General features: G+C 40.5%; 1 protein-coding gene across 15 annotated transcripts in view; it reads left to right on the top strand.

Annotated features, from left to right (window-relative positions):
• Nucleotides 1-25,567, top strand: part of LOC110851553 (ELAV-like protein 3) — a 54,024-nt gene that overhangs the window by 930 nt on the left and 27,527 nt on the right. For 8 of the 15 annotated variants that reach the window (XM_035853370.1, XM_035853369.1, XM_035853368.1 and 5 more), the window contains exon 1: nt 18,956-20,397. The exons of 1 other annotated variant lie outside the window; for it this stretch is intronic. The gene's annotated coding sequence lies outside the window, so the exon portion shown is untranslated. Of the gene's footprint in view, nt 1-18,955; nt 20,398-23,536; nt 23,876-25,567 lie in introns of those variants that run through there. 6 more of the 15 variants (XM_022099392.2, XM_022099390.2, XM_022099389.2 and 3 more) reach the window with 3 other exon arrangements.

Raw genomic sequence — 25,567 nt, 5'->3', positions numbered from 1 at the left:
TTACAAAGTACGCTTTCTCCCTCTCTCTCTTCACATCCACTCATATCCAGCACTCATTATATCATCTGATGCAATGATTACACATCCCAAACTTGAAAATAGCAGTTATGTGCTTGAGGAAAATTTGGAAGTAGCCGAGAGTTTCGTAGAAAGTATTGGGATTAAGGGTTAACGCTTCACTTTAACCTTCTCCTCCACCACCACGACGTATATACCACCATACATTCGACTCCTACTTTGTCATGCGACTATATAAAATGTATGCATGCATACAGAGTTTGCCTTACTCATTCACAGCTCCACCACCACCACCAACCAGCCCAAATCCCACTATTCTCTCTCAATCTAAAAGCATAACTCTCTGTATGTGAACTTTCTCGCAGTGCTGCTACTACTACTACTACTTTCTCGAATGGTCTAGTGCAGCATTACCATGGATGATGGTATGGTGGTAGGTACGTACGTGGCAGTGGTGGTGGTGGTGTTCTGGCATTGGAAATTGGCATTGGCATTTTACCCACTCAATAAATAGTCATCCGCTCCAATTCTCCCTCCGACCAAATCCTCCTAAAGCAAAGAAAGCAAATCCTAAAGAGCTTACCATTGGGCTGTATGAATTTGAAAGCGATGGTGGTACTTTATACGGTCAATCCGTTCATTCCTTCCGCCTCCTCTGCTAAAGAGAAAGCGAAGCAGCAAACCCACCACCACCAGTAAATACAGCATCTCCACTACTTCGATCCTGACCACAAAACATGCTTACTCATGGTGGTTTGAAACCTAATTTATCTCCAGACTCGGGATCAGTCTCAGATATTTGTGGTCACTTATTTATTGAGGGCTTAACATAATTGGCAGGAGGTGGCTCCTTCAGAAACGAGTCGGGAAAGAGAGGCCAGAGAGAAAATAATGTCTCGGGATAATCTACAATTTAATAAGGAAGGAAAGGCATGTGTGGTCAAGAATGTTGTCGGAATGAGTAGTCAGTGGGTGATAATGATGACGAAATGGTGGTAGTGTCGTGTCAGGAGTGTTGCCCCATGAAATACCAATCTCTCTAACTGGAAGGGGAAACAAAACTCTATGGGGAGACAATCCTCATGCTTTTTAAGTTGCCGGTCGTACGACCGACGAGAAACTTGCTTATGTAAGTAGCCATCTATATAAGCGTAGCTTCTTCAGTCATCCATGGTGTTGCCCAGTTCTATGTATATACCGGCTTCCCATCCTTGTATGTACATATGTATGGATGTATCTGTATGTAAGGTGGAGCTCATACATACATATCTATCTGGCTTCCCACGCTTCACTTAGAATTACATGTCGGCCCAAGCTCACCGAGCGGTGGTGACCACTCAGCCTACACGTTCCAATTATACTCACTGGCCAAAACTTGAATCGAATTCTGTCCAACAGTTGCTGCTTCCACAATAATGTAATGGGAATGACTTGAGAAATCTCGAGTGATACAGACTCCCACGCAGATTTAATCACCAAGTTTACTTTTCTCATTTTAGCGCACCCAAGCATTTCTTACACTTTAATGTGATTACTCGCTATATTTAATTTTCGCGTTGCATAAATACGACTCGCAGATGGGCTAGAGGTATGTATTCCATAGGAGAAAAGTGGTCGTGCTGCTGCTGTGGTGCACCAAATTCAAGCAGTATGTGTATAGTTTTGTGGGAAAGGAGCTGTTGGAGGCGGATCGATTTCCTCGAACCATCCCCACACCACCGATGGCAGAGTTGCTTTCCATTCTTCTTCTTCCCTTCCACCAGGCTTCGTTTGAGCCAAGTAGCTTTTTATGTACGGCAAGTACGTACGTATACGTGTAGGAGAAAGGATGGGAAAAGTCGGTCCTCCGGCCGGTGTACTAGGCCTCCATCCTACGAGACAACCACTCCTGACAAGTGAGTAAACTTTAGTGTATGCAGTAATAATTGTTATTGCATTTACATGTTTTCATTCCCTGACAATGACAGTGGTCAGTGACACAATTTGTAAAAGCTTTCTCCTCTCTGACAATCAAATATTGGTCTAGAATTAGAGGCAATTATGTCTGAAGCGTATTCATGTATTTACCTGTATTCATGTACAAGTGGGGTATTTTGTAAATATGTTATATGGGGCGAATTTAGGGGATACGGATATATTTACTATTTGTTTATGACAAACAACTAACCGAAACTGGAATTTGTGAACCGTTTCTTGAAGCAGAAAACGAAGATGGTTTCCAAGATGATGTAAGTAATCCAAAAACGGAGGGAAAGAGAGCCCCAGTGAGGAATAAGAGGTTGGCTGATGCCAACCCAAGGCTGCTGGTCCCTTCTTCTTCCTTCATATCTGGTGGAAAAGGAATATGTAACTCTGTCCAAATGGAAAAAGATGCACTCCGCGAAATAAAAAGAGACTTTGGTTGTTCGTGACGCTTCACTTGCCTGTTCCACACATTGACTCAAACTTCAAAACACTTTATTTTGTTTCCTCCTCCGTCCCTATTTCTGACGTGTTCCTTTGTTTATTCCAGCCCAAGTCTTGAATTTTTAACAGAGGAGATTCGACAACGATCGGGGAAGAAGGGCGGAATTGAAGTTCTGATGGAAGTTTCAAAGAGAAGGTAGATCGACTCAAATTCAAGAGTTCTTTTTGTCTGTCAATGTTTGAAACACGTCTTTGTAAATATCCACCGTCACTCAAGTTGGACATGCATGGATTGAGATCAACAGTATTTTGGATGGATTGAAAGGAAATAATATAGTTTCCCAGAATTCGGAAAACATTTATTAAATTGTAGGCTGAATTGGAAGAGTAAACAAGAAAGGGGGCAACAGATGTAATCCTGATAGCATGTTATTATTAGACATAAGTACATACACCTGATTTTGGCAACATAATCCACCACATCCACAATGAACACATATTTTATACGCATATCCACATACCTACTTTCTCTCCACGTAATCCATGTCGAGTATAAACATGGTTCGACAAAGCAGATTAAAAATTTATCCTTCCAGCGGAACGTAACAATAAAGTGTTTGAAGCTTGAATAAATTCGTCCGAGTGGAAGTGAAAATCGAGAAAGCGAGTTTGGTTAGTCGTACTTATATAAATTCATGAAATGAAAAATTAAAAACAAGGCGGTGTGCGTAGTATAGCGGTTGAATTTTGGTTGGCTAACTCACAGTTTGCATACATACCTGCATAGTTTCCACAACTATAGGAAGTAAAAAAAAACCAAGCAGTTATTTCGTGATTCTTCAGTAAGAATAAAGCTTGAGCTAAAAGCATTTCTAAAACTTTTCAACAACTTATTGAACTACTTTTCCACTTTGTTGTTGTTGTATGGCCTTACGCAATTTAAACTTTGGAGCGTTTAGGACGCTTCTTCAACGTCAACACTGCAGACAGTCACCGCTAATTAAAAGCGATGTCGTAATAGTTTAGTTTGCAGCCACTTGAACCCGGTAACTGAATCCAAAAAGTGATACATTGAGTAATAAATAGTATCAGTACCAAGTGGATGAAATGATAGAAAACTTGCTACACAGAGAGACAAAAAGCTTCCCTTTTACAGTACGTATATACGTATGTCCTACGAGATGATGAACATTTTGGACTAGTGGAGCTAATGAGAAGCAGGTCTTCATTTTATTACATTTCCTCCAAATTTCCCTTCTCGTCACACTAGACCAACCCAACCAACCACGAGACCAACTAACCTTCAGATCCAAAGGACGAGGGGAATCTATTTGCTATCTCTAAAGGAAACTGTGCATGTGTTGCGTGCACATATATCGGAAGAAGGTTATTTTCGAGTGAGGTTTGTTTGTAATGAGTAAACCCTATGACAAATGCTATTGAGCAAATTCAGACTAAAGGCTCAAGGTAGGTTAGACTTGTGTGTGTTTGTACGTGAGGAAATGTCAGCAGCAGCAGCAGAATCATCTCATCAACTCAACTGCCTCGCGTCGTCATCACTTTCTCTGCAAGAGCCGTATTTTCTCCTCCATTGGCCAAGAGCAGAGATAACGACATTACTTATGGGGAAGGCAGAGAGGGAGAGGGAGTTGATTGGGGTAGGTATTTAATCAAAACATTATTAGGAAAAAAAATGTGGGGACAAATAACAAGACTAAATACGGCCAACTGATAGTAGCTTTCTTCTTCTCTTCCTCCAAATAATAATAATAACAATAATAGGATTGCAATATTTCAGTTTACTCTGTTACTACTGCTGGAGGATGGATCCATTTATAAAGCCCCCATGCATTTAAATTTTGATCTGGTAAATTTCCAAATTTGAGAGGGGAAAGCTACTAACAATGTCGATTTATTATTAAGAGGATACATTCATCCATCCTCCATAATCTTGCATTGTTTGAACAATAGTAAAGCATAGGAGCAACCTGTACGCAGGTGGATGGATGGATGCATATCTGGCATCATGTTGTCTGCCCATATTATCATCTCTTCGTTTGTGAATGCAGGCGACAAAGGAACATTGTTTGTTGTGTGTGTGTTTGTGGAGAGAGAGAGAGTGAAAGGAGAGAGAAAGGGTGGGGAGAGTGGATGGTTGGCAGAGGAGGAAGTTCATTTATTCATTAATTCATCCCTGGTGGTTGTTTTCTTGCCAACTTTATTAAATAACTGGATTCACACGAGCAGCCACTAACGAGGGGAATTAATGGCACAGAAAAACTGGGATGACGCACTCGGATGAAATTTGAAATACGGATAAATTGGCAAGCTGGAGACCAAAACTGAGTCCTCTAGTTTTTTTCTTCTTCTGAGGGAAGGAGAAAGTGGGAAGAAAAATGTCGCGTTTGAGGGAAAATATTTACTTCGGTTGGTGCAGAGATGCCAATTTTTGTTTAAACATATCCAAATGCTAGCACGTTGTATTGTGAATTTCAATGCGATCTGCTCACTAAACACTCGAAGGGGATAAATTGGGAATAATATTTTTCACGAGAATCTCACCAACTTTTGCTTACCAAGCGAACGGCAGTGTTTGAATATTGGGTCGAACATGTCAACTGCTGAGTTGGCATTAGTTAATTTCACTCGCATTAGTTTAGTAATTAAAGAAAACACCGAGTCGGATGTCACGAGGGAGGCGGATACAAACTTTTAGTCGGGCGAGTGACTACGATCCTGGCTGGTTGGTTGGGAATAAAAGGAAAGAGTGATTAGTAATTAGGGAGCTCAGACCACACATTTCATTAATTAATAGCTCGGATCCTTCCACTGCTGGTGGTACATTGGTGTTGGTTTTCAGCTTTCCGTTATCCTCACATTTTATCAAAGGAATCAAATTGACAATTTTTGACTTCATTTCGTGCCAAATTATAATCTCTTTCAAAGCAAACATTACTACTTGAGAGTGTTCATTTCAATTTTGAAAGCCAGTGTTTTAACGAGATGGTGATGATGATGATGATAAGAACATTACTGCCAAAAATAGTAAAGTAATGCGACACTTAGGGCACAATGTACATAAAAAGAGTTCATGGAGAAAATGAAAATAATTTCACTCCACTGCCAACGCCGCCATCAGTGGAAATGGGGATAAATGTTGAAAAAATCAGAATCTGCTGCTCCTCCATCGCATCCCACGACTGCTCCCTCCTTCCAGTTGTCCTTGTCGAATCTCGAAAGAAGATACATTGCACAGGGATTTAGCCAAATCCTACTGAAGCCTCTGCATTTTCATCCTTAATGGGTTCCTTGTTTAATACCCTGCTCCAACCGAGGCCAGCCAAGTATGCACTCACTCTCTCTCCCAAATATACAGACGTACGTAGAACTACCAGAAAAGATGAACGTTCTGCAACCAAATTTTAAAAACGCTCGCCCCCAGCTTCTTATTTCAATTATAGCGAAATGCCAGGAAAATAAGTTCATAAAACCTTATTAAACAAATGATAGTCATAAGTTGGATCGTTAATTAGGTCGCATTATGCTTTGTACGTTGTGATGATGTATTAATGCAACAATATATGGAGCATATTTACGTAATAATTGAACATATTCAGTATAGTGACTTGTTCATTCTCCTCTTCATGTTCCATCTCCCATTAAACAAGACAAAAGTCAATTAATAGATTTGTTCTTAAATAGTCAACATGATATCTTGTCCCAACTTACTGGTGATTCTTTGGTCAACAAATCTCGTCTTATCACAGACAATGTCTCTTATTTAGTTAAGCAACGTAGTAAATTAAACTTGGGATCTCCGTTAAGAACAAAAAATAACGAGAAAAAAATCGCAGGTCAACGAAGGTACTTTTACATAATATAATCAAACGACTGGAGGCTTAAGGTTGGACAAATTAGAATTGATTGTCAATTATTCGGTATGGTTGAGCGAGGTTGCTTTCCAATCGTGCGAGATTATAGGTAGCAGTAATCCAGTGGGGTTGAGATTTTTGGCAATCGTGTGGGGTTGGCGTAATTGGTTGCAATCGTGTGGATCTCTCCTGGTGGGGTGGGTTGGTATTCACTCTTGGTAATTGGATGAGGTTGCTGAGATTACAACAAAGTAAGCTTGTCTTGCACAAAACGTATTGCTGTTTAAATAGGATGAATAATCCGGAATTCGGGTCAAATTTTGGTCAAATTTCGTTTGTTCCTCCGACTCTTTTACTCTTTGTCTCATTATGTTTATCCTGCTCCTGTTCACTCATCGTTCTTGAAATCGTTTAATGGAGAATCGAAAACGAGAGCGTGGGAGTTGAACGGAAACGGAAACACTTGGTTCTCATAAGTGCGCAAACTATTCTATTTCCGAGTCAACACAGGATTCCACCATGTATCACTTTAAATATTAAGTATTTGACTTTAAAATCCTTGACAAGTTCAAGTGCCCATTCCAAAATAGGCTTAAGTACGAATTGGATCTGAACGAGTACTTTGATTTTCCACCATGAGATGATTAATATGACGGCATATGTGCATATGTGCCGTAAACTTGGTGAAAATGCGCGTGGAGAGCACACGTTCGCAATCCAGCAGAGGAGCCATGTAATCCCGCGGAGTGGAGAAAAGTGATGGAACAATGAAGAGTGTCAAAATAAGTGAGGTGCAATTACCAGTTGTCAGACATAACATCTTCGCCTCCAGTTGGCAGTTGGCCCATAAACCACACATTTTCAATTTCACAGGAAATAAATCCACTCTGCTTTTTCATTACTGGAAGAGCACATAAAGCAACGGGTACCACAGGCTGTGAGATAATGCAGAAAATGTTGTCTTATACTCTACACAATTTTTATTTTATGCGCCCCTCTCTTCTCCTCTTCATTTATTTCTTTCATAAGTGAATTTTATGGTGCATACATTTCTTTGCAGTTGAGAGAGAGAGAGAGAGACTGATATGCATTTACGTACGTAAGTTCGTATATATTATGATGTTTGTTATACGGGATCGAACCTGCATGAGAGCATCTTGCCCTGGTTGACTTGGCTTCTCTTCAGACATTCATTCTTCTCAACACTTTCTTCCTCTTTTACCAGGCGGATGGGATATAAAGCAAAAGCAATATAAAATATGAGTCGACTTCTCTACTGTTCCTATTTCGGGGGGAAAGTAGTAAATTCCTACTTGATGGGGTCTCAATTTTGATTTGATAAAGGTTAAAAATGTGCCACTTTTATCGAATAAATGTAGAGCTAATCAGTTCGTTTATGAGCTCGTAAACTACTTTGTTACTTCGAAACTACTTCCGAGGATGTTAATAGCGAGGATTATTCTGCACGTATGTATATCCCTGCCGCTTTGTGTTATGCTTTATCTCACCTGCCCTGCATCCTTACTACGAGTGAATATTACATGGCCCGACCTAGTCAATCCAAGTAGATACATGTAACAGCCCTCGATTTACTTGGTCGTCGTCCTCGTGAAAATACAAGAGCGAAAAGTTGTTGTTTTACTACTTTTACTACCAAGTACATAATATTTGAACAATTTTCGTCCAAACTTGTGTTGATTATACGAACGGAGAGCGAGGAGCTGTGCAGTGACGGGATGTGAAAGTTGGGCAGGATTGCAAGACGAGACAAGCATTCGCCTGTATGTAGACTTGAGGTTAGGCTTGATTGAGTTTGTTTGCACTTCCTGACTCCAGATTTTGAGAGATTTCACTTCCTTCCTCTGCTCCCTCTGCTTCATCAAAGCAATACGAGCATAAGAAACAGACAGACCTTTCCATAAACAAACGCGTAACAAACTGCATGTTACTTCTGTATCCTAGAGCAGATCGCAAACAAATCAGTTATGCAGTATCAATCCGTACTTTTAAGGCTATGCTAACTATGTACTTGGTGCGTAAATATGAAAGGGTGTCATGTTCGGGTTGAGTATTTTCAGGGTGTCAATTCCACCGTCTAGCAAATTTTGTTCGCTCTGCTCTTTAAAAGTTTGGCAACTTGCATCAATTTACTATGTCAGGTTTTGACGTAATTTCAACTTGACGGGTAGATTTAAAATTTAATTGGTTTTAATTATGGAGAGTTGCCAAAACTTGGGTGGACTTATTAAAATGTTGTTTTTAAATATGCATTAAAACCATTAATACTGAAAGTAACGTTAGAAACTAAGCCTACAAAGTTTCCCCCATGGCGAAATTGCCATTTCCATCATCAAATTACCCAGTTGGAGGTTAAAATTTGATACTGCGCAGTTAAATGACCATTATCCAAGTACATCAGAAATCGTTATAAACCTGCCAAACAACTTTGAATTGCTTTTAGACGGATTAGCGCCCAGATGAGCATTATATAGGATTTCGTTGTACTTATGTATTTACTTGAGAGTCACAATGTGAATGATCAATCTCGGCTCAAAATTGTAAATGTTGAAAACACGGAAAGTCCATTGCAGTCCGAGAGCAGGCCACACTTTTCACTTTTATGCCTCCATTCAGTCGGATTCAATTAAATTTTGAAGCTCACAGTTCAATCATCATGACTGACCATTCAATCCTCCTCCTCCTCCTCCCACTGCGCTTTGTAGCCATTGGATAACTCAATCAAATCATGTTCGCAATCACTGACAGGTAGCACAGCGAGTCGAGTCAAGTTCCATGTTCTAAAAGTCCCTACAAATTGAAATTCAGTTCCATTTTCATTCCTTCGTACAAAATTAAACTCATCCGTCAAAGTCAACAAGGATTCAATTTTAAACTACAACTATTTCAAACTAAAGGATGAAAGAAACGGTGGCGTGGAAGAGTTAAATGCTTTGTTGGTGTTATATCTTGAAAAATATGGTCAACAAAATTCTTCAGTCATTACGAGTAGCAAAACTGCATAGTTAAATATATGCTTCAACCATGCAATCAGATATTGCAGGAGTGGAAAAATAATGGCTTTGTGTAATCATGCGTTGATTTTATCAACAAAGATTTGAAAGATATGATACACACACATTTTTATAACAGTCCGATTTTCAAAACAGATGAAAGGACGAGTGGCAGCTGCATCCAAACCGGATTTACATTTCGCATGCATCACAATCAAATCTTTTTATAGTTCTTTCTCTCCGACCATCCATCCACCTTTCGGTTTTTAGGGCTGGCATTTGGTCTGGCCTGCTGCTGCTGCTGCGAGTCCAACGGAATTTTAATTTTTAATCTTTGTTGAATCCCGTCGGCATGACCCTGGTTGCGTGCATGCGAAGCAATTTTACTGAATACCTTCCCATCCTGAATCAAAGGTACGGCTCCCATTATGAAAAATTGCATGGCATTCGTGCTCCCCTCACTTCGAAGGGACGAGTCTGCAAGCGTTAGTTAGTTGCAAGGCATGCAAGTTCATCGACATTTCAATGGCACGACACTCTGATATGCTGACGAGTGACTGTTCACGAAATAGACCCTTCTAAGCGATAAAGTCATACACACTTAATCGATGTGTACATATGTGCAGGGCATGATGATAGCCATCACTGGGCAGGAATCGCTGTTGAATACCTTAAATTTTTAATAGTTAACGTTGCACGAGATTGTTTGAGGAATAATATGATTTAAAATTTCTCAAGTAAATATCTACTCGATTTAGACATTTAAAAAATGATATTAAGTTATTTTTGGGAGGCTTTAATGCACACGAGCAGGATAAATATAGTTATGGGGAATTTCCAAATACATAATTACATACTGATTCAGAGGTGAAATGATTACTCACTCCGGTATTACCGAAATGTTGTAGTAGTCACCAACTGCATTAAGTGATTATATTTGTGATGATTTAGTCCACTGACTGCAGACAAACAAAAATCACCAAAAAGCTCGCTATTAATCGACAACGACGGGCAGGCAGGCGAGCTAATAATGGGTGACTGCTGCCGGGGCCTTTCAGTTCGGTTCATGCACTTGGATGAATACCGGAGCCATTCTACGTATGCAATACCATGCAATTGCACTACCAGTTTTCTTATTTTTTTGTACGCATCTGACTCCTCGCTTCACAAATGCACTTGGGTACTACATGGGAATGCAATTAAAAAATAGATACCCAGAAACTTAATCGCATATGGTGCGCGCATGCACCTAATTTATTACACATCCAGCCAGGTGACATCGTTGAAGTAGAAAAAATTTCGATTGGGTAAATGCTGCTCTTACCGACTGGAAGGGTGGGTGCCTGCCTACTTGTGATTCGAATGTCGATTAAAAGCATAAAAAATAAATTGGTTCACTCTGCTCCATGAACATAAGTAAGTTATATCCAGTGTCATACTCTTCTAATATACGCATTAGGAAAACCTACGTTCGGTGCATTGACACATACATGGTTGTTAACATTTAGTAAAACAAGGCAGAAAATATGAAATATTTTTAGTTCCTTGCTAATTTCTGCCTCGAATGTATCAAGTTTCCACCATATCCTGAGATAGTCCAGCGCTTATCGATTCGAGACACGTAAACAACAAGCTCGCCCTTGCAGTTTGTCATCCATACATATGTACGTATTTAGCTGGTGGTGATATGTATGAGTGTGTGTGGCGTATGTACAAAAAGTAGTAGAAACACGAGTGCAGTAGCAACAATAGCTTCGAGCATGCGGTACAAAACCATTAATAGTTGAGTAGTTAAATCATCGATTTCATGAGCAGAAGCAGCTCGACGGGAGCTTTTAAAATAAAATCGATCCTTTTACTATCAACTTCATATTCATATACTTGATGAACTTTGATGTCCTTCCTAAATATTTCTGCTGACTGCGGCGCTAACTGCGGAGCTGATTGGTCCCATAGTTAGATAGACACTTAGTATTTAGGTTAAGAAAAACGTCCAGCTACATCCGTCCACACAGGTCGGTATACTTCCTTATACGGCAAGATGATAACACTTCCAAAAGTATTAACGAGAAGGACAACACGACAAAACTTTTTTAAAAGGGGCATGGCTGCCGGTTCACCAGGTCAAGCTAACTCGGTTTGTGTATCCTATTTTGGCCGAGGGAGCAGCTGCATGTTGAGAGAAAGTAAAAAAAATATCTCCGTCGCTCGAGCACTTGTGTGTCGTCTCGCATCTCGGCAATCATTTTCTCAGGACACGAGGCTGGTGAAACTCTCCTAATTTGATTAAGGACGCTCACTACACAGATGCGATGCGATGCCCGAGTTGGTTGGAAATCTTCTTGTGCATTACTTAGTGCTTCCTCAATCAGATGTTAAGAAGGACATATTAAATTTGGTATTAAGGAAAACGTAAACTTTGCTGCAGCTCTTTTAAAACGAAGTGTTGAATTATAGTAAAAGTAGGCTACACACAAAAGTAGTGAGTGAGTTTTGTTAGAGCAATAATAAAGGTTGACGTTGTGGGTCTGATGCATAGTGCTTTGAGGAATTCCAATCCAACAAACCTGACGAAGGAAGGAATCAGACATCAAAGACGCTTCCGGGAATTTCCATATTGAATATTCCCATCACATCACAGTGTAATATTACAATTTTGCATATGACGCCACCGTAAAGCCCAGCAGCAGTTATTTAATCCGAAAGGTATGCACTCACCAAAGAGCACGATGTACGTCGTACGTACGCAGTGTTTTCTCAAAATAGCATCGTGTAAGTTAGTGCACCTTCTCCACCCACCACGTTTGAGTAAACTCAACTTTTTTATTGGATTCGAAAATAATTTAGAAAGGTAAGAGTTCAATTTCAGACGGCAACCTCAGCTAAATTAAATTGAAATTTCAATATACAATTTTTCTCCTTGGATTTATCTCTGCGCAAAACATGGGGTATAGATATTTATAAACAAGCTGCAGCCTATAATCATCTCAATGTATTCTGTTATAAATATTGATGTTTACGTGGGGGAAGCGATACTTGTATTAAATCTTAGCAGGAAAAAAAGACTAAAGATTGTTTATACCAAGGAGTAGAAATTACACTTCAAAAAAACCAACCGCAGCAAAAGCCTTTGTACTGATTTTATTTTTTAAATTGGAAACGATGATGTGGAAACCGCTCGCTGTTTCCTCCTTCCTTTCCCAAAGGGTTGATAGCGATGCATTCACGACCACCACTTTTTCTGTCAATCTCCCTGATTCCATTCCAGACTCTTATTTATTGAAAAGTACCGCAAGGTCGAGATCTTAAAATGGGGTTGTGGATCGAGAGGAGGAAAAAATTGGTTGCAGGAGTATCGCATTATTCCACTCCACACACATTCATCAGGATGAGGGAAAGTTTTGCTTAACGGAATGGGAGAGGTGACAGTGGGAAAGCGTGCAAAGAGATTTGCACACCACCAACAAACCAACCCGGTCGCATTACATTGATGCCAGCACGCTACAGAAGATCTGGATTTGATCACTTTCCCAATCACAAATAAGAAGAGGAATTTCTTCTTCCCCAGCCAAGACGTTGTTTGGTTTCGTTGTTGGTGCAGGGCGACAGGGAGAGAAAGAGACGAGTAAAGGATAGAATATGGGATAGAATAGAGTGGGCTCAGCCTGATTTGATGAGATGGGATGATGAGATGAGGGGCTTATTGTCGGTTCATTTCCTCGAGTGCGGAAATTCCATTCCAAGTCGCTCTTCTTCTTCTTCTTCAATCTCCAATCTCGGAAGATCCCGGGCCATTCAATTCCGAATTGAGTGGAGGTTACGTGGTCAGGATAAAGAGCGACCACACCAACATGATAACACAAAAGAGCAGGAGATGGGGAATCGAAAGACAATACAGGATAACTGAGTGGAGGTCAGTGTCAGGTCGATGGTGGTCCTTGAAACACTTCAAAATTTACACAAGTCTGCTTACACAACTTGCTGAGTCATGCCTTCATATTGGAGATCATCATTGAATCCGCAAACAATGAAGGCGCGTGCATCTTGTATTGCCATTCCTCCAAGGAATACGAGTACTCTCTCCTCCTCTCCGCATTTCTATATCGTATGGATTTCATTTCATTGCACGACTATGTTCATCTCCACGTTGTGGTGGAGATTCCCGGAAGGAGGCTAAAACTACCGATATATTCACTCTGCTGCTACAAAGGTATTACTATTTATCACTTGACTATTTAATGTATGGCACAGCGGAAGTAACATTGCACTTGTACCAACGTCGACGGGAAAGGAGTCATTCTATCACATCCGGATCCGGACTTTCTTTACCCATTCAATCTTATCTTTCTTTACAACCGGTATTGCATGCGATACCAGAGAAAGTAGATTTTTACCCGTTTCACCAATGCCATAGAATTAATATTTGACACAAATTTCGTCCACGAGGACGAAACAAAGTCAAATAATAAATGGAGGATCAGACTGGATCAAAGGATTCGCTGGTTAAACGCCGCTATGGATATGCCATCCTATTCCCAACAATTGATTTCTTTTTGAGTGAAAAGGGGAAGGTTACCTGGAATTGGATGGAAATTGGGAACATGAGAATCAGTAAATTGAAAGGATGCTCCTTTGTGTCGAGTTGAACAAGTAAAAGTGAATGGTTTGCTACAAATATCGTGCATAAACAAATTAATACTTTCAGCATAGAAAATTATTTCCTAATTTTTACATCTCTTTATAAACATTCAATACAATTAATAGAGCTCATATTCAATTATATACAAAGATTGTAATTATCAAATGTGTGTGACACAAAATATTTTTTCCAAAATGTGGGGATAGTAAAATCTTAAAACTCTAAACTAAATGATAAATGTTCTCTTACATATTAAAAAAAGGGGAAGAATTTTTTATTTTTTGCGAAAGTTTGTGTGCACATTGGTTCCGCACTATTCCCTGTGACTCACTTGTCTGTGGTGTGTGTGGTGATAGATTGATGGTTGATTTGTTCTCACTCTCGGGGTCTGCACGACTGTTTTGAGTTGTAGCGAGATTAAAAAAGTAATTTACCTAATGGACTCTCTCCACCATCAACCAAAACCACCATCATCACTACGAACCAAGGAAGGAACGAACATCCTCCTTCAATTTCTTTCTTCGTCTTGTGCCGGCGAGATGGATGATATCACTTCTCAAGACTCACAATGCGATGGTGTAAAGTGTAACCCTCCGATTTGGTTGAAATTTTGAAAATAAGTGGTCCATGTCAATACAACCAACGTTTCTTCAGGCGGTTTGTGCGATGGTCAGAATTTGGCAAAATATTTGAGGGTAAAGTTGAAAAATGTGTAATTTTTGGCACGGGAAGAGAATGGAAGTTGAGTTTGCTTCCTCCGCCTGGTAAAAACCGCCCGTTTTTCAACTTTGACCTCAAATATTTTGCCAAATTCTGACCATCGCACAAACTGCCTCAAGAAACGTTGGTTGTATTGACATGGACCACTTAATTTCAAAATTTCAACCAAATCGGGGGGTTACACTTCACACCATCGCATTGTCAGCAATATTACGCTATTTAGACAAGGCAACAACTTTCCTTCATCTCAAAATGATTCTTTCTCCCCAACCCAACCACCCACCCTCACATCAACACGGCCGCAAAACCACTTTTACACGGGCTTCACTTTTTGACATTTGATTTCGTTCGAAAAACCGAGTGCGGGCTCCAATTTAAAATCAAATCCTGCGAAATATGAATATTTTAAAAGTAAATTCCAATCCCTTGATGTCCTCTCCTGAACGAAAAACCTCACTCTTTTTGTTGCTGAGCTGGGTAGATTCGGGTCATTTTTCGAAGTACTCTGCCCATAAAATGTGAGAGATGATACTATTGTGAATCGTGTGTATTTTCCGATGGGAAGAATAATTAGGTATTGGTCTGTTGGTGATGTCTGATAGTGATGTGAGGGGAGGAAATTAAAAGTCACGAATTGAGAAATCGAATTCACACTGTTTTTGATGGGAGGAAATTGGTCGTATAATCAGAGACTGGAAAATAGCGAGTGAGTATCTTCCTCTTTGCTCAAATCGAGACATTTCACACCTGTCTTCATATCCTTTCTTTCTTTCTTCGACGGCCGCATGTTTCCACACAATAACAGTTATATTTTCCCTCTTGAATATTACCACCCCATTCTTACGTGCGTACATGTGTATATTAATGCTGCAAGATAATGCAGCATTAAACGAGTGAGCAATTTCATGGCTACAGATCCTTAGACATGGCATATTCACATATTTATGAGAGCATTGTGCTAATAAATACACTAAAGAAGCCAATATGTTTAAAAATCCGTAGACAAGATAAAATTAGAGGTGCAAACAAGAATAAACTGGTTGGGGGCAAGTGTATGCAATTTCTCTCTCCCCATATTTGTCTCAGGAATTTATGCAATCTTCAATCTGTACAAGTTGACACAATTAAAAAACCCAGGATTTATTTATTACCGGTGTGGTACACATTTTAGCGACTAATATTAACGAGAAACCACCATCAGCGTTTAAATACAAAGTGTTCAATCCACTTTAGAAAGAAGGAAAGTGTCAGCGCGTGTGCCAATTTTGGCCCATCTTCTAAATTCTTATTGCATTCCGATGACACAAGCAACATCAGAAGACACATTTCTTCCAACAACGAACAAATATTTGTGCTGAACACATCTCTTGGTCTTCTTGGCTTGGCATGACAGTGGCTTATCTTCTCCGGCTCACTCTCTACACAAAAACTCATCTCCCCCCTTTGCATATGTACATCCATGCAACACATATATTCAAATGAGTATGTGTTTCCCACCTTGTTATGCAATGTGTTGACATTACAAAGGACATTTACATTACACTACCCTGCTCATAGCTCTGGTTATGTGAAATGGTGTGATTCGCATGATGAGATGGCATGCAGGCACATGCACATGCATCTACGGTACAAAAAGACTGAGGAGAATGCATTGCAAATCCAGCATTAAAGGCGTCATTATTAAAAACAACATCAAATCTAGAAACGCACACTCAGACAATTAAAGTTCACTGCTGATGAGCAGCGAGAGAGAGAGGGATGCATTAGTCGGATGATAGATTGGTGGCTCCTCGGAATGTGGAATGAAGAGGAGAAACAAAGGCAAGTTGGTCGCTAGCAGGGCATGACGCCTCGGTTGAGCACGCCATGGTTTGGCTGCCTCCGTGACGAAGAGTGTTGATGAAGGAGATGAATTTTTTGGCAAAGTGGGTATTGAAAATTTGAAATGGAATGATGATTGATGGAGTGGAATAAAGAACCAATCTTCCATCACCACCACTTCTACACTCTTCCAGCTGCATTGCACTTTCCTCATATACCAGTCCCCACTGTGTGACTACTCCGATACACCACTCACCGAAATAATAACAAACTAGCCCATTATTATTTTGCTCTGCTGGAGAAGCGAGAGAAAGAACAGACCAGATTAATAAGTTCCTGCTGCTGGAGGAGGATGATTCATCGACTGTTTAATGATTTTGTCTCCGTCGTTTGTCAGTAAAGACAAATAATGCTCCCGTATTTTGAAATATGTATGGATACGGAACAACACGTCGCAAATTTGTTAAGCGTAAATAAGTCCAACGTATAAAAATATATGATTTATTATAAGGTAAAATGTAAATACGTACACAAGTGTTGGGGTCGCGCAGATGATACAAATCATAATATATGTATGCGTAGGTAAGGAACGTAGCATGGGAGCAGGCTGACTAATTGTGAAGGCTGTATCTCCAATCCGTTTATTTTCTCCGACTGAAAACCACAAGCTTGGTGTTTAATTACATGATTTATGGACTGTTCTTGTCTTATGATGGGACGACGGAACGGCCGGAATATATATTGCATTGGTCTGTTATCGACAAAGACATGGACATTTCCGCTACCACGAGCAAAACCTCCAAAGCAACAGCAGCAGCAGCAGCGTTTCCCCTTCTCGTCGCCCTCACCTCCTTCTTCTTCTCAGTCCTTATTGTACTTGGGCCAAACGGGGAATTTAATCTGTACATTCTGCGCCTTTGATGTCTGGAGCGAATGATTGAATGAAATTGATAAGGTTCAAGTCGAACTCTGTAAAGGATGGGGAAAACAGATAACATTTGTCGCATTGTATGATAATATTTTATTTAAAGATGCCAAGATCTCTGGTTGACTTTCTTTTCACTCGGACAAGAAGAACATCAACATGACATTATTGTGATCACGACCATACTTCTCACTTTCACTTTTGACTCTCTCTACCATGTCCCAAATTTTGTTAGGTTTCGCCATAACACGGAAAGGGTAGAGTTATGTATGCAGCAGGCTCAATAATTCCTTAATAAGTGTTCTATACCCGTTGGTTTTCTCGCAGAGTCTCTGCCTAAGCTTGACTTGGCTGTGATTCCCATTCAAATTTTAGTCTCCAATCTCAGTGGGCCATGCAACGACTGGGAAAATCTGCTTGGCATGAGAAGAGCCAAGTCTGTAGGAGAGAAAGTTTGGCTGGGAAATGAGCCCAATGATGAAATGTCTTGTGGTCCCGCGTAGCTATCTTATTTTCTCTCCGTCTTCTCCCTCCTCCTTCTCTTCAGCCTTTGTGGGAAAGCTCCTTAGAGAGAAACGGTAGCTAAATATGATGGAATTATGCTAAAGAGTTCTAAAGAATAGCATTGCTTGTTATGAGCAAGGAACATCGGGAGCAGGGTTTGAGCCGAACTTTGTGTGGAATAAATTCGAATCCGTTTTTCTGGCCTTCATTCAACCTCGCAGCACTCTTCGTCCTATCATTATTACCTGTCTATATTCCGAATTAAGCAAATGGGATGCGATCCCTCGCTCCCTTATTACACGTTGACTGGAATGAATACAGACAGGATTTCTTGTGAACAAGTTACAACTCTCGGATGAGAAAAAAGTCATATCCTCACCTTTCATGACTTTCTTTTCGTCACGGTTTGCTACAGAAAAGGTATAATCAGAACCATGTAGTTGGCATTGTACTCGCTTCTCCTACTCTCATTATTATTGCTGAAAGGTGTGATAACTAGAAACCCGGAAATGTATCCATGCCTATCTGATCTCTCTCCTTTTCTCTCCTTTATCTCGTATGAATTCAATAGATTTTTCATACAAATTTTTGCAAAAGTTTAGACTCGCCAAACTGGGGGATTTATAGTCTCGCAAATTTACAATTCAGACCGTCTGAAAAAAAATGTGCAAATTATCCCACTTTCACCCCCCTCGAAAGGCGGCTGAAGGCCCAAAGGGTCAGGTATGTAAACGCCAAAAGTCACTCGACCGCCCACCCACCACCAAGGAGAGAGAAACTCCTGGTATCGCCAGCGTTCTGCTGGTGTGGGGATGATGCTCCTTGTTTCAGTTGCGAATTGTGAGTGAGAAGGGAAATCTTGAAGGAGGTTTTTGGAGTCGGTGAGGGTCGGTGTGATGCCCGGGTAGCAGCTCGGCATGGTGCATGGATGGACGTAAGCATGGCATGAGAGTCTGTGTCTTAAGGAGGAAGCGGCGGCGGTGGCGGCGGAGTGAGCGTGTGCAGCGTCGGGCGAAGATTAGCGGGTGGACCGGAGGAGCTGGGCTCAGTAGTGGGAAGTCCGTGGTGCTGACTGGTGACCGTGGAGCGAAATTATCACTTTTTTCTTAGTCTCCTCTTACTATAATTCTATAGTTTGCACTTGTACTTTGTACTTGTGAGTTGTGACTTCTGTTCCATCGGTCACATCCGATTAAGTCTCGTCTACTTATTCACTCTTCCTCTTCTGTCCTCCTTCATTCATTCCGTTGTAGTCCACCCAGACCAACCAATAATATCCACTCCCACACACACACACATAAACACACGCCAACTATTCCAGTCTCTCTTGAGAAAAATACAGAAAATCTCAACTTCTTGGCAAAAGAGTCAGACGAGTTTGCATACAAAAAAGAGAGATTTGGACGGAAGAAATTTCATATTTCCATTTTCACAAAAAGCAAGGAAAATTTTAAAATACGAGAGAGTGACAAAAAAACAGCTCTGACTGCGTGTTCCATAACCACATTCATTGTTGATACGAGAAATGCCAAAGTTTTGAAACAGAGGAGCTGTAAAGAAAGAAAGTAGAGAAGAAGCAGAAGAAAGCCGGCGTTTTCTCAACATCATCCTCTCAGCACGCGCTGGTTGTTTGACATGAAGGGAATTGTTATTTGCTAATTTTATATAAGAAACAACCTCAACAACAGAATAATAAGGCACATGGCATTTACAGACTGACAAAAAAAAGCGAAACAAAATTCGTTGTACCTCTTTGCTACTACTACTGCTACTACAATTTTCCTCACTGTAATTACTTATTCGCATCCCGTTCATAGTTTATGAGAGAAACTGGAGCCAACATCGCCGTAGGAGATTACATTACACGACTAGAGTGCAAGTGATACATTTTTTAAACTACTTTTTAAAAGTGTTCCGGAAAATTTCTACAAAGTTTTCTCCTCCGCCGGACGGACAGTTTTTAAGGTGAACAAGCCGTTGTTCAAGTGTTAACAAGTGTCAACTCGCCCCAATCCATCCATAACTCTACTAGTTTACTTTGCTGTAACTAAATATAAATACATACACTCTGACAACAACTCACAGGCTCTTGAATTACCCTACCAGTTGATTCTATGTGTGGTTTGAACAGGTGAATTAATTTTCGAGAAATTTACTGTTCAAAATATTCCCTAGAACAAAACAAGCTCTTCTCTTTCTCTCCACCAAAATCCAGTCTTTTGGTAGTAGTGACTGGTTGAGTAAATTCTAATCAGTGAACGAGTCTCAAGTTCTGACTGACTGACTGTCAACTCAACCAACCAACCAAGAACTCTGTTTAGCTGCCAATTGTCTTTGCCAATTGTGCTCATAAGCTTCCAAGTTTACCTTTGAAATTTGATATCTTAAGTGAGCAAAACAAAACAGAGATAAGAAGAGTGAAGTTTTCAGTGACTATACAAACCCTACATACACAAAGGTTTTCGGATCTTACTAAAGTTGGTAAGCGGGCGAGGAAATATGTAAATTTTAAGGACAACCTTTCAGCAATTTTATACTTCTTTGATGACGATGTGTACATACACTTGAAGGATCAAGTCTTTTTATGATTTAATCGGATTTTAAACGATCTCGCATGAAATTCTAGAGATTATTATTTGTCTCAAAATGTTGCATTTGAGAAACAGGAGGGCGCATTGGTTATTAAACACGTCTCCGATATGGTTTGATGTCTATTCACCACCAGTTCAGATATATTTAGGCTCAAGTTTATGTATCCGAAGTTGAAGATGGGGGAATGGTGATGGCAAGAGAGAGATATTTGGCGAGTCGGGTGAAACACGGCGTTGCTTACTTGCTTGCCGGTGCGGTGTGTGGTTTGGTACCAAATGAAGAACTAAACCCGAATTCTCTCAAAGAACCATAAACTTTCCTCTCCTGCATCATATCATGTCGGTTGTTGGTGAAGGATGCGAATATTTATATTTATATCGATCATCTCCCCAAGCTTTGAATGCAGACGATATGCATTCATTTCATCTTTTGGAGAGAACACGAGTCGAATCTTGTGCACGGTTAGATGAGTCCATAAGAGTTTGTTGAAGATAATGGTTTACACTTTTATGCGATATGCAGTTTAGTTAAGCTGTGCTCAGAGCAGGAGCATGCTTGCTTACGTAACGGTGAGTTTTTAGTGAGCCACGTTACTCTGCTGCTCTGGTGCTGATGTTATGGTTAAAGGTTTAAAAGGTTTGAACCGTTTAGAAAAGGAAGGCACGTGTAGAAGGAGAGAGAGCAGAGTTGGATGGTTATCCATCCTACATCACATCTGTCGTTTCCATCAGCTGTTCCTTGCCCAAAGGTTGCCCGTTGCCAGCCATCCAACGAATAGATAGATATTTCTATGATGATGCGTTCTTTCTCGGTGGTGCAGTTTCTCAGTCGACTTCATGCTCCAGTTTTTTGCACATGATCCACACATTTTGTTGCACAGCTACAGAATATGAAACGAGAAACGGCGTGAAGCAGTTTCCAAGTAATACAACATCGTCTTGTCTTCAATAAACTAGTCGCCAGCAGCAGAAGCAGCAGATGTATTGCAACTGGATGTTTAATACTCGCACTCATATCGAGAAACAAAAAGGTGGATGGATGCGTGGAGAAATCGGGAGTAAGCGAGTAAAAAAATGTGTAGGGAGCAAATCTATGAAATCATGTGTGTACGTAGCTGGATGGTAATTGAAGGGTGAAGGGTTTCCTAATAAACCGAGGCGAAGCTTAATAATGTTCCCTCTGCAACATCATCTATTACATCACTATTCCACTCGTGATGAACACTTTCTTTCTCCATCACCTCGATTCGTGCTCGCTTTTTCTCCACGCTGCATTATGTATGGCTATCCGTACGTACGTACGTAGGTAGACGCACCGTTTTAAAATTAAGCTGGACCGGAGCTAATGGGAGACTCGAATTTTACCCTTTATTATTATCCCTCGGATTTAGCACCACTACTGCACGAGTCTCCCCAAGGAGAGAGAAAGAAGGAAGGGTTGGAGACTGTTTGGGTTGAATGAACGGAAGCTGGGAGGCAGGAGACCCCTTTAAAAAAGGCCCGTCTGCTTGTCTGGCACGACTGCACTTTAATCTTTCGCTTTTATCGGACAGAGAATAAAAAATAAGGAATTATGAGATTTAGACCGAGATACAAATCAAGTTTTAATTCTGATGCGTCATTTGTTTCGAGTACGAGTCGCAGTGTCCACACTACGTGGGGGTATTTGTTACTAAACAATTTCATTATTTAAATGGCCAAAACTACAGAAAAGGAGTTGCAATAGGTACTTTTAGCATCGATTCACATATATTTCCGTATATTTTGTCTCTTGATTGTTACTCGAACTCGTTAAGTTACACACAGTTCCTCGAAACCATGTCCCTTATCATCACAATGACTTTCAATTCCACGCAGTACACCAAAATAATAATGAAATGCGACTGAGCCCAGCGGAGAAAAAGTAGTCGTCGTCCTATCGTAACGAAGCACTCTGCATGTTGGCCGCCTCTCCCTGCATTTAAATTCTCATCACGAAGTAGACGAAACAATTCCTTCTGTAGGACGCGATTCACCACTTATTTGTCCACGTCCAAAAGTTCTCGAGTTGAGTGAAAACATAAAACAAGGATGCGGGTGGGTAGACAAAGTTGTTACAACGTCTCACAATTTGTCCTACAATTTGGAAAGTTTGTGATTGAAGATTGCAGATTTCTTTCGACGGTGAAGAATTGAGAAAAGTGTGGAAGGTGGGTGACATGGGTAGGGCAATAAGGATGACTATGTTTGCGCCTTGTGTTCTTCCATCTGGTCGCAAATGGTACATACTTAAATGGGGTAGCTCACACATTCCCAATCAAAAATGAAGTAGACAATGGCCAGATATTTTCCATTTTTCATCCGTCCCTACATAAATTTATAACACATGAACTCACTTATACTCTCGTACTTGCTCTTCTAAAGGGCATGCCTTGAATTCAGGATTATTAATATGGGAAGAGAGAGAGAGCGAGGGCATTGGCAGCGGCTCTTCTCGTTATGTCATGAACCCCAAAGTCCTTCCTACTACCCGGTCGCCTTATTTCCACGAGGAGGCATTTGTCCGTTGTTGGTTTATATCGGGGCTTGGGGTGTACATGGATTTTGTGCGTTTTGCAATTTCGAAGGAACTTAAGTTAGCTGTGACGTATACACTTTTGTCGCAATTTTGGCAAATATGCAAACTATCTGCAAATGTTCACATTGCAGTTCTTATGATAACTTTCACTCATAAGGTTGGCATACTTAATTCCTTTCTGAATTCATGAACAGCCACAACGACTGCACATTGTGCTCTGAGAACATAATGAGTAGGAGGGCTACTCGGGTTGGTCGGAGTGGTTTTGATCCATGTACATACGCATTGTTCCCACTATACACATCGTATAGCAAGGGCTGTGTAGTCCCTCTCAAGGGTCGTCGTCACCAGTGCCAGGAGCAGTGGTGGGTTTTTGGTTGTATGAAATAATTGGTAAATATTGGAATGGATCGAGCCCGGATCCCGGACTGGAGGGTGGAAATGATGTTAAAGCCCTGATAAAAGGCTTCAGTTTAGTTTGGTGTTTCGTTACTCTTGGTCGTCACATTCCCGAGTTCTCCTCAATTTCAAGTTTACATTCATTTTGATCAGTTTGCTCAGTTTATCCAGTTTACAATTTTTCTGTTCACGTTTCAGCTGAGTTCCTTTGAGTTGAGGAGAATATAAATCTAGTCCTGCATTTCGTACTCATTCCTTTCTTTTTTGGAAGCATTTGGTTATGAAATCTAGTCAGACTTCTGAAATTACTACAAATTACGAAGAAATACCTCTTTGAGACATTTACGCTCATGTTTTGCTGTTGCAACACTGTGATTTTCCAAAGACTGTAATACTCTACCATAGACTACAAGTAAGTAATAAAGTGCGTTTCATTAAGAGTGGATCTTGCTTTCGTCCTGGTTTTAGGTCAACGTTGTCCCCATATTGTTCTTGCTCTTTCCTCTCGAAAAAGTTCACAACCATGTCGTACCAATCAACCAATTATAGCTCTACTGAATAAGATAGCTGCTCCGTAGCTCGTCCTGGTTTGGACTCATCACAGTGTGCACATACGTGATTCACTTTTTCACTGCATTTTACTGCCCTGCTCCTCCTTTACAACACAATTGGGACTGAAGCGGAATTAAAATAATCATCATGGATAAGACCATGAGCTCCCGTAGCGGGGAGTAGAAGCCCAGTACCCGCAGAATGGCTCGTTGTCTATATCTCATGGGCATTCTCTTCCCCATTTCGGTGGCTGAGCAGGAACCAGGAACAAGAGCCCTTGTATGTATAATAATGACAATTCAGCAGTGGGGATGGCTGCCAGAGGCACAAAGCGAAAGAAACGGGTCTTTTGGGCATTTTGGGGCAGGATTTCTAAATTCCTTTTTACAATCTAAATATCATTGATAAAAGTGAGGATGAGAGAAATCCAATGTGAATGCGAGGAGCAATTTTAGACATATTTTACTATCTTCAAAGTTTCTGGACGATCATCCATTCCAACTCTAAATTTCATTTAATGAGATGAGATGAAACGAAATTGAGGATTTAACCGTTAATGTTAGTAGTTGAACAATAGTTTCACCATCACCACCGCTAGGATAACTTACTTATTCGACTTTGCTGAATCTTGCTACGCTTCAAAAACCGTTCAAACGCTGCTGGAATCGTCTTTTATTTTATTACGTGCATAATTCAGACTTCAACTCGTCCTCAACACATAAAGAGCATATATTAAGAGTAATGAAGGATTTGGTCACGCTAAGTATGTATAACATACTAGGATCACTTACTTATTGCCAAACTTGAACTAATTTTTAAGTGACCTTAGATTTCATGGAAAAATGTTGTGTGATTATTTGAAATAGCATTTGTAAAGACGAAGGTTTGCATTTGGAATGTTAGAATATCAGCCTTTTAAAGTGGGGCCATGAAAGGGCTCTAATGGACAAAGATTTAATGAAAAGTTCATCTCGAGTCGTTACCCTAACTGACCAAGCTGACGTCCAGAATTCTTTAGTGGGAAGGAGCAGCAGCATTTAATAAATTTAATTGTGCCCAGTTTCGTTTCATGTCATAAATCGTATGCACACACTGGTCGCACTTTCCTCTCATCCCTCCTCCGAAACAAAAGCAACTAACTCTTTACCTCCTTGTTTCCGATCGAAGGGTGAATCTGGAGAAAGCCTATGCATAATAGATGTAGATCGAGACAGCAGGCGTGTACTTGTTTCCTCTCCCTGGCTGTCTTGCCGTGCATTACATTACGAGGAGGAGCAGTGAGTAGTAGTGCTACTTTGAGGGAAGAATGCCCCCGTTTTCCAGCCTCTTTGCGTTGGATTCCATCAATCTTTGCGAAAAGTCAGTCGCTCTTTAGGGAATTTCATCGGAAGATTTTATTCCACCATCACATCGCATCCGCTTACTTTATTTTACTCTCCTCATTCCTGCAAAACTGAGTAAAGGGCTACTTTTCAAGACGATGTGGCATTTCATTGCAATTTCTCAACCTACATACTTAAGTCGGCACTTGCGACGGATGAGTTTAATGCAT

The sequence above is a fragment of the Folsomia candida genome, unplaced genomic scaffold (assembly GCF_002217175.1).
Source record: "Folsomia candida strain VU population unplaced genomic scaffold, ASM221717v1 Fcan01_Sc006, whole genome shotgun sequence".
NCBI classification, from domain to species: domain Eukaryota; kingdom Metazoa; phylum Arthropoda; class Collembola; order Entomobryomorpha; family Isotomidae; genus Folsomia; species Folsomia candida.
The sequence above is the reverse complement of the archived record's forward strand: the minus strand, read 5'-3'. Positions and strand labels throughout refer to the sequence as shown.